Consider the following 9,992-nt stretch of genomic DNA (forward strand, 5'->3'; position numbering starts at 1 on the left):
TTGAACTTTTAACTTAGAAATATATCCTAACACAATAGTTAAGATAATCTTTAAGAATAGATATTTTTCTATATAGAAATATTCTTGCTATTTCTGTGTTCTAGTCTGTCAAAATGTTGGCATAACTTTCATTGTCCAAAGCATTCTTTCTAGTTTGTTTAGATTAACTGATAGAATATTGTATGAGCAAGCTAATTTACATTGTCTTAAGTATAGGACTGGTGTGACCATTTAGCTCTAAGAGGTTAATGTGACAACAATGTTTTGCTTTTGAAAGGACTGCATCAGAAGTCATGTTACAATGCATTTAAGTGTGCGAGTGTTGGCATAAATGTTTTCTGTGAATATAAAAATACAAAGCTATATAGTACATGATATATTTATCTGTATTAGTTAGAATTTTGACTTCTATATCAGTCTTTTCTGAGAAATGGGAAAACTGGAGGGCTTCTCTCTGTAGAGATCTGATTGTGATTAGGCTGGTCTGCATGCATTACAGGGATGACTGACAGTGCAAAGTGACCTTTTTCTATAAATGAGACAGGGTACTAACCTGAAACCTTAATAGTTTTTGGACAATTATGATATTTTTTTGCTCAAAATGAAAGGGGAACTCTGAGAAACATGGAAAAAACCCTCTAATATCTCTATTTCTTAGTATTTGTTTAGACTTGAGCTTCTTGTGTGAAATGTCTTTGCACTCCTAATGCTATGTCCCTTCATAGCCAATTTGGGTCTAATCCAGTTCACTAAAATGGCTCAAAAAATCTGTTCTATCCTTTTCTGTGGGTTAAACTTCTGGGAGATTACCTAAATTACCTTGCAGTCAGGCCTAACAAGTGTCTGCTGGTGCAAGATGAGTTGTAGAATCCTGCAGATTAAAACAGATGGGAAGACAAGACTCAAGGAGAAAGAGAGGTGTGTAAGAGTGTGGAACTATTATGGAACCTTAGTTAAAGGGTGTTGAATACTGCTTATGATACTTGTCTTTATGCCTGCTGCTTCTAGAAGTTGCTTTGTAATTCTTGCTGCACTCAAGGCTAGGTTAAAGTGTTGTTTGAAGAGATGACAAAGCTGGTGTAAACACTCACTGTTAGCAACAAAGATAGGTGTTATGCTCTTGTTGCTTCCTTCCTTTCTTGGATCCTGTTGCTCTTTCTTGTTCTACTCATTTTGTTGTTTCTGGTGTTGATCATATTTTTTGGTGAGCTGTTTTAGATTTAATTACTTTTTCATTTAGAATCTGTGGATGGGGAACTGTACCTTTTTTACTGCATTTCAAACAAAAACACATGCACACAAATAGCATCTTTTGGCTTAAAATCATAACTATTAAGCAGAAACATCTTCATAAAGAGAAAGTGCAGAAAAAACAACTTATTGTTTATTTATCTTACAAGATTAGTGTAGATATCAAATATCACTGCAAATTTCTTGTAGATGTAATACAAGAAAAGGAAACAGAATAGTATTACAACTAGCCAGCATTATTGCCCACGTGTCAGGAAATCTGTATCTTGAAGGAAAAGATTCCTACTGTACTGCTGTATGTAGGACTGTAGATGTGTCTTTGGATATAGGATGATATGACTTTCAGTTTTCTGAAATAGAAGTTTAATTGTCCTTATTTACAAAGCATTGGTTGTACCACTCTTTTGTAAGCTGACGTAAGTAAAAGACTATAGTACAGCAAGTCAGATGAAGCATCCCCAAGTTTAGGCAATATAAATAACATCAAGATATACAGCTGTAAATCTGCCCTGGTTTGTGTTTTAGTAGGAAGTTCTTCCTGCCCTAACATAGGAATACATTATCCTTCTTTAGCCGCGGAGTAACCAAGCTAGATTTTGAAACCATTCTTAATACATCTGAATGTGTCTGAGTAAAAAAAATATTTTGAAACCTTGCTGTTCCCAGCTATGCTTTTCTCTTGAATCGTTTGTGCTGATAGAAAAGTCTAGGGAGAAAATTTTTCAGAACTGTTTTATTAATACAGGTTGACACCAATATGCTAGTGTATATGGTATTATCTATAGTATAGAATGTGTGTGTGTGTATATATATATATATAGTGTACATGTATACAGTAATATATACTAGTATATCTAAAAGAGAAGGAAGATTAGTGGTATTTTTAGTAGTTGTTTGACTCAGAACAGGAAACTTAAAAATTTCTGGGTATGTCATAGCGTCTATGACTTTAGGCAAGTCAGACAAGACATCTCATTATTCCAGGACAGTGACCATGCTTTGAGTCAGCTGAGGATACTGGAATGGGTCATTTACAATGCTTTATATGTGTGTGTGTGTGCTGCTTTGTAGAAAGTATAAAAAGGAGGAATGATGAAAGCAAGATCTAATGGAGTGAATGGTGTCACCTCAACTCTTTAGCCAATGAAGATTCTCTCCTTTTGTGATATTAAGGAGAATACAGGAAAAAAGTGATTACCTCTCAAAAGAAACTGAAGCTAACATGAGTATAACTGGATAAGTATGGCTAGTTCCAGGCAAAATGGCTGAGCCTGTGACACTGAAAGGGAAAGCTCCATTCTTTGTATTCTCTTCCCCTCTCTGTGCAAAGGCCTCCTTTCTCACCATTCGCAGCCTCACTGGAACAAGTCTGCTGTTTGTCTGTCTTTTTGCTAATTAAAATCAGATTGCTGAACAAGTTGAAAACTGGACCACCAAGGAGAGAAGTGGATAACTTCCACCGCTTTAGTGAGCGGAATGGTTCACTTGTCATCTGATGGAAACGAAAGCTACTGTGAGGGAAGATCTTTAACTCAGCTAGTAAGAGAGAATAGGGGAGAAAGACCATGCCTGCTGTCAACAAAGAAACATTAGATCTCCAATACCCCAACTGCACATGCAGACTCAGACAGTTCTTGTAGTACTGGCTAAAACAGAAGTTGTTGGGAGTACTTCATCATTTTTAAGCAGTGAATTAAATTGCACGAGGACTCAGAGCTTCTAGGGCAGTACTTAAGCTTAGTTGAGAGGTAAACAGGAAGGAAAAGAGAGGGATGAGAAAGTGAAGAAGGGGAGCTTGAACAGACTTGGTAGGGAGTCAGACCTTGGTTAGAGTGGAGAACAGGAATGGAATATTACAAAGCAAGTGGAGCACAGCATGTTGTTAGGATTGACTTTTGTAGGAAAGTGTGTGAAAGAATCTGTAACCATTAGGATATTTCCATGTGTTGATGGATGTTCTACTATTGCAGATGAGCCATGAGAAGTCAGTACAATACATAGAATCTCAATTATCTCAATTCAGATTAGATATTAGCAGAAGGTTCTTCACCAGAGTTCGATCAGACCCTGAAACAAATTCCCCAGGGCAATGGTCATCACTCCAAGTCTGACAGAGTTCAAAGAGTGTTTGGACAACATTCTCAGACACAGAGTTTGAATTTTGAGTGACTTTCTGTGGAGTCAGGAGTTGGACTCAAATGATCCTTGGGATTCTCTTCCAGTTGGGGATATTCTGTGATCCTATGGAATTTTGTAGTGGCTGAGAAAAGAAGGGAAGGAGATAGAAGTAGTAAAGCTTCTAGAAGTTACAGTGCTTATTGTGACATAAGAAAAGCATCTTAATTTCTGGAAGAGGTTGTTAAATACAACTCTCCAAAGTATTTTTTTTTTTTAATTTAGCTAACTAGCAAGATACATACCCAGGAGCTCTTTGTGATATATTCTGGACATAATAGTAACTGCACCTATCCCAGTTGATGATTAGATGGAGGATGTTTTGTTTACTTGTTACTACCAATGAGAATTTTATGGCAGCAACTTGATTTCCATTAGATGACAGGTTTCTGTGGACAAAATTGACAGTAAGTGTTCTGGCAATTTTGTATGGTTGTCAAAAATTATGTACTGCTGTTTGAAAATGTGCCAACTGCTAATGGCTACCTTTGGAAGATCCATTTTACAGTCTTAAAATACAATAAGCAGACTTCAACTCATTACAGTAATATGGATAAATACTTGAATAGGTATTGTTCTTAAATTGGTCTAAGATCAAGAAGCCTTGTATTTTAATCTTCAAAGATTTTTAAGGGAATGAAAAGTATTAAAAGTATATCTTGGTACTACGCAGTAGCAGCTGGAGGAGCAGTTTTCATAACCATGCTTTGAAAGTTGTCCTAATCCTTTTGACTTTCGATATCCCCTAACATTTTCCTGGGTTCACTTCTGTTTGTAATGTAAACAAATACAGCCTACTTCCATAGCTATAATACTCTGATACTACAAATATAGCAGTTATATAGTCTTAGTTCTCCACATCTATTTAAATTTCCAACAGTGAAGTAGCAGACTGACATCATGTGAGTAGCTTTAGGTTTTGTATTTGCTTGCCTGTATTAGCATTAACCACAGAAAATTAGCTATTTGCAATACTAATGCTTAAAGACTTGTAATCGAAAAATGGGACACAGGCAACACTTTATCCTAAATACTCCTAGATACTTAATGAAAGTAGCAAAAATAATGAATATGGGGTTACTACTTGTAGTTCTGCTTTTCCTAACAAGTGTTGGTAAAGTGGTGGACAAGTCAGTATGAGAAATTTAATAACAAGACCTTGTGTTGTGTTCTTGAACCATGGTTTTGGAAAATGCAATTTCATAGAAGTTTCACATAAACAAAACTCTGAAGGCTCTTATAACAGGAGACAGATTATATTATGTTGTTTTTGATGTTCCTTTTACAAGGAAGTGAAGGATTTATAAATAACTTCTGTAATTGAAGTGGTTTGTTAAATTGCTAATTAGCATCTTAAAAGCAGCACAGCATTCTGTCCATAACTAGTACGCACTTCATGAGGTAAGTTTGCATATAGATCAGATGGAAACATGATGCATAGTTTCTCATAGGTAATTCAAATGAAACTAATATACATTGAGTGTATTGCTTCACTACATGCAGCTTATTCAGAATCCATGTTCTTTGAAGATTTCATAAAACAAGAGAATTAATCACAGAATCTTGGCATTGTTTAAATTGAAATGTTCTCTTCATCTGGTCCAATCCTATGTTTAAGCAGGGTCACCAGAGCAAGTTGTGAAGGACTGTGTCCAGACAAGTTTTGAATATTTTCAAGTATGGAATAACCACAGTCTCTCTGGACAACCTGTGTCAATGCTCCATCACCTGGGCAGTAAAGAAGTGTTTCCTGATCTTCAGATGGCATTGCATTTAAAACTTGTGTCCATTACTACTTCTTACTGGGCACCACTAAGAAGAGCTTTTTGTCTTCTGTGTTCCCTCCCATTAGATGCTTGTACATATTGATAAGAATAATTCCTTTTATCCCTCTGTTCTCCAGACATAAGAGTCCCAGCTCTGCCAGCATCTCCTCTCATGAGAGATGCCCCAGTTCCTTAATCGTATTCTTAGCCTTTCACTGGACTCCTTCAGCATGCCTGTGGTTTTTGTACTGAAGTGCCTAGAACTGGACACGCTTTAGATGAAGCCTCACTTGTGATGAGTAGATAGAAAGAAAGAAGGATCTTCCTCAACCTGCTGGTAACACTCCTAATGCAGCCTGGGATACTGTTCACCTTTTTTGCCGCACAGGTGTATTGCTGGCATTCTTGTTCAGGTGGCACTAATGGTGCAGTTCACCATGATCTTAAGGCTCTCCTCTGCAAAACTACTTTCCAGGCAGCTGAACCTCAGCATATGGTGATACTTAGGATTTTATTCCTCCATAGGTGCGTAACTTTGTACTTCTTTGAACTACATGAGATTCCTGTGTACCCTTTTTACACTCCTGTTGAGATCTTTGAGTCAGCCATTCTTCCAAATTTTATAATATTTTTAAACTTGCTGAAGGTGCATGCTATCCAATTGTCAGGGTCAATAACAAAGATGTTGAACAGTAATGGCTCTGGTATTTAGTCCTGGGGTATACAAGTAGCGTGTTTCTTTGTGGCTCCAATAGGAATTAGTGCCACTGATTGCAAACCTCTGGGCCTGGTTTTAATCCTATCTACTTATCTAACCCATACTTTGTCAGCTTGTCTGTGATGATGTTACTGGAGACAGTGTCAAAGGTTTTATTAAAGTAAGGGTAAACAACAGCTACTGATCTTCCCTCACACCAAGCTAGTAACCTCATTGTAGAGGTTAATGCATGGTGGCTCATGCACAGTTTCTGCTTTGTAAATCCATGTTGGCTACTCTGGATCACATTCTTGTCCTTTGTGTTTGAAAATGTTTCCCAGCAGGAATTTTTCATCACTTTCCCAGGGACTGTGGTAAGAATGACTGGCCTGTAGTTCCTTGGATCTTTCTTGAAAATATTTGCTCTCATAATCTTCAGAAAACTGTTTGTCATGACTATTTGAAGATAATCAAGTGGCCCTGTAATGACGTTGGACTTTCACAAAACCCATAAGTTCTGGGTGCAACCTGTTTAGTCCCATGGACTGACTTAAGTATATCCAGTTTAAGTGCTCTCTAACCTGGTCTTCCTCCACTGAGGGTAAGACTTCCTTGCACCAGCTTTCTCCTCTGACCTCAGGGGCCTGTCATTTCTGAAAGCAAATGAAGACTGAGGTGACAAAGGTATTGAATACCTTGATCTTTTCCATGTTGTTTATCACTGGTTCCCCAGTCCTATTCAACAATTATTCAATTGATAATTCTTCATTATTTTCCAAACTTGAAGTTTTATCTTGCTTTTTAGAAACAAAGAGCTTACAAATGCATAAAATTTCTAAGACTAAATGTGATGATGCTGTTAAAAAGTTATTATATCAAGTTATTTCTTTTTGTGACTGAAATTATTCTGCATTACATTTTGGATCAACAATAATAAAATTCTGTTACTTCTACTAATATCTTGTTATAGCAAATATAACTCAAGACTGTACACACTTAAAGTCCATGACTGTTACATCCTACTTTTCCCTCAGTGTTTTTCCTTTAGATTATCTCTGCAACATTCAGTTATCATCTCACTGTTGCCAGTACCATCAACTTACATTCCAAACTTCTTTTTAGACTGCTTCCCAGTCTAAGATTTTTATGCATCTCTTATATCTTGTGGATTTATGATAACTGAAGACTCAATGTGGCTGAAATAGAGGTAATTATTTCTAAGATCTTTCCAGATGTTGCCTTTCTGAATATCATGCATATCCTGTCACTTAGGTCTGTAAGATGGAGGTCTTCTTTCGTAGTAACTTTTGCTGCACTGTCTACCTTAATAGTGTGTACTGGGAATCAATATATAGCTGTTTCATAGATCTTTTTTGTCCTGTTGTTCAACATATTTACCCATCATACAGTTTGACTGTATCTTGATTTTTCTTAAATGACATAATTGTATCTTCTGTATTGAGTCTTACAATTCATTGTAATTAGAAGAGATCATTAATATTCTCAGTGAAGTCATAATCTTGTTTATAATAGTGTAAACAATGTAAGCCAATGATACTTTAAAACTGTACATTTATAGCAGTTTGAAATGAATGTAAACAAAATTGGAAGTTCAAGGCAAAGTCTGTAAATTAAAAAGACCCTCTGAAGACTGACTTTGGTAGATGCTGTGAACAAACAGCTCCTGTTTTACTTGAATGATTTCACAGCATGACACACTTAAGCAACAGTTGTATTTTCATCTCTCTTTGTAACATGTGACTCTATAGTCAAAGGCAATCAGTGTGGGGAAGCCAACTGAATTAAATTGGAATGAAATACCAGAGACAGCTTAATGTTTGATGCTGGTCACAGATTAACAATTTTCTGTTTCATGGGATAGAGAAAAGACCAAAGTATTCCAACTGATTTACAGTTTGTGCATTCAATTTAAGAGGCTTACTGTAATAAAATAGACTTCTTATCAGTATAAAAATTTCTTGAAACAAAACTCTGAAATAACATAGAAATTATTTATTAAATCTGTATTGTCTATTTAAAACAAGTAAAGAGAAATGGTTCAACTGACATTTTTCTTGACAAATCAGGATAATGCACAAGTTGAGATCAAATTCACATAACTGTAAATATGAACTAACAGTATATAGGAATTTTTAAAAGCTGTGACAGCTGCTCCTTGGTATTTTGTTTCTGAAAAGTGACATTTGATGAAGTGGAACCTAAAAATGACATAAGAAATCTGCTTATTCACTTCTAAACATCTTCTTAAAATTATATGTAATAAAAATGAATAAAGGTGTAAATTGTTTTATCGATGTGTTTCCTTCATCATATCAGTAAACTTAGTATTATTTCACTATGCTGATATTATAGGTTTAATGTAACAACACATTTAAATAATCATACGGAATCTCAGGGGTTGGAAGGGACCTCAAGAGATTGAGTCTGTTTTCCCCTTGCTAAAGAGGGTACCCTACAATAGATCACCAGGTAGGCATCCAGATGGATCTTGAATATTTCCATAGAAGGAAACTCAACAACCCCTCTGGGCAATCTGTTACTACAAAGAATTTCTTCCATGTGGTAGTATTCAAGTTTTAAGCCATTGTTCCTTGTCCTATTGCTACACACCACTAAGAAGAGCCTGGCCTCATCCATTTGCCTCTCCTCTCCCCCTCCCTTTAGACATTTATAAACATTAATCAGATCCCCTCAGTCTGCTTTTCCTGAGGCTGAACAGACCCCAGTTACTCAGCCTTTCCTCATGAGAGATGTTCCAGGCTCTTTATCACTTCCGTGGTCCTCAGCTGGACTCCTTCTAGGAGATCCATGTCTTTCTTGAACTGGGGCACCCAGAACAGGGCACACTATTCTAAACATGGCCTCACCAGGGTGAGGTAGAGGGGGAAATATCAAATAATGAAACAATAATAAATAATATTTATAAGTAGTGACTATTAAGTAGAAGCTCCTAACACTTTACCTTAACCATGGTATTACCACATTGCTCCTAGTCTATGAGTGATGTATTCAGTTGTTTCTGTCAGAGGAATTTTTCTTATGACTACCCTTAAATTTAGATAATTGTGGCCTCTCATGCCCTGCAAGTAAGTGTTTAGGATTTTCCAGAGCATAATCAAAGCTTTCTTCAGGCTTGTATTATATTTCCAGTAAGAACAGGACAAAGGCAGGACTTGTTGAATATGTTTTACAGGAGACATTTTTAAGGCCAGATCGAGTGCACTCTGAGGGAAACGGAAATAATTCATAGTTCCTCACTAGAGCGATGTTCTCTTTGCCACTTGGATTGTCATGTGTGACACAAACCTTGATAGTGTTAAAATGAAAACTGCTGTTTTTATCAATGCTTGAGACTACAGTGAAGGACATACATAACATCTTTGTATTTAAGGTACAGTGAGACTCCCTGAAATAGTTGTAAGTGATGACTTAGCATTTCTTTGCTGTTAGTACACCATCTAACTTTACTAATTTGGTGAATTTACAAAGATGATGATCATTATTGAGTGTTCTGAGTGAGCGTTTTGACAGCTGTGTGATCATGTTGGCTCTCATTTCTCTTTCGTTTGTTGGAAAATAAAGGTGGAAGAAATTTATGTGCCAAAGAGACTGACTTTTTGGAAAAAGGCATTTCAAGTTTCAATTTTACAGTGTCTTAGCCATTTCTGTATTAGTATGTCTACCCCTGGTGTAGAAAATCTTTTCTGATTGTCATTCCTGTAAGCTGGAACCTCTTACCTGAACAGAATCTCTGAATATTTATGAATAGAAAAGAGAACAATCCCTACTAGATGTGCTGACTGAAGTAAATTGCTGCTTGTTCTTTAAGCCTCATTGGTTTCTTTACAGAAATATAAGTAAAAATAACACAACTTTAGTACAGAGGATTCTGGCCAATAAGAGGTTAGAACTTGCATGAACATCTAAACTTGTTCATTATTTTTGAGGGAGAAGTTGCATAGAGGCTAAAAGGGCCTGTTCCCACTCCTTTGACCTTGTTGAATTTCCCATCTGTCAGTGACCTGCTAAACAGTACGAGGCTCTGCCCTCAGGTCTCCAGCTGCACCCAGCAGCTTTGACTG

The sequence above is a fragment of the Gallus gallus genome, chromosome 5 (genome assembly GCF_016699485.2).
Source record: "Gallus gallus isolate bGalGal1 chromosome 5, bGalGal1.mat.broiler.GRCg7b, whole genome shotgun sequence".
Taxonomy (NCBI): domain Eukaryota; kingdom Metazoa; phylum Chordata; class Aves; order Galliformes; family Phasianidae; genus Gallus; species Gallus gallus.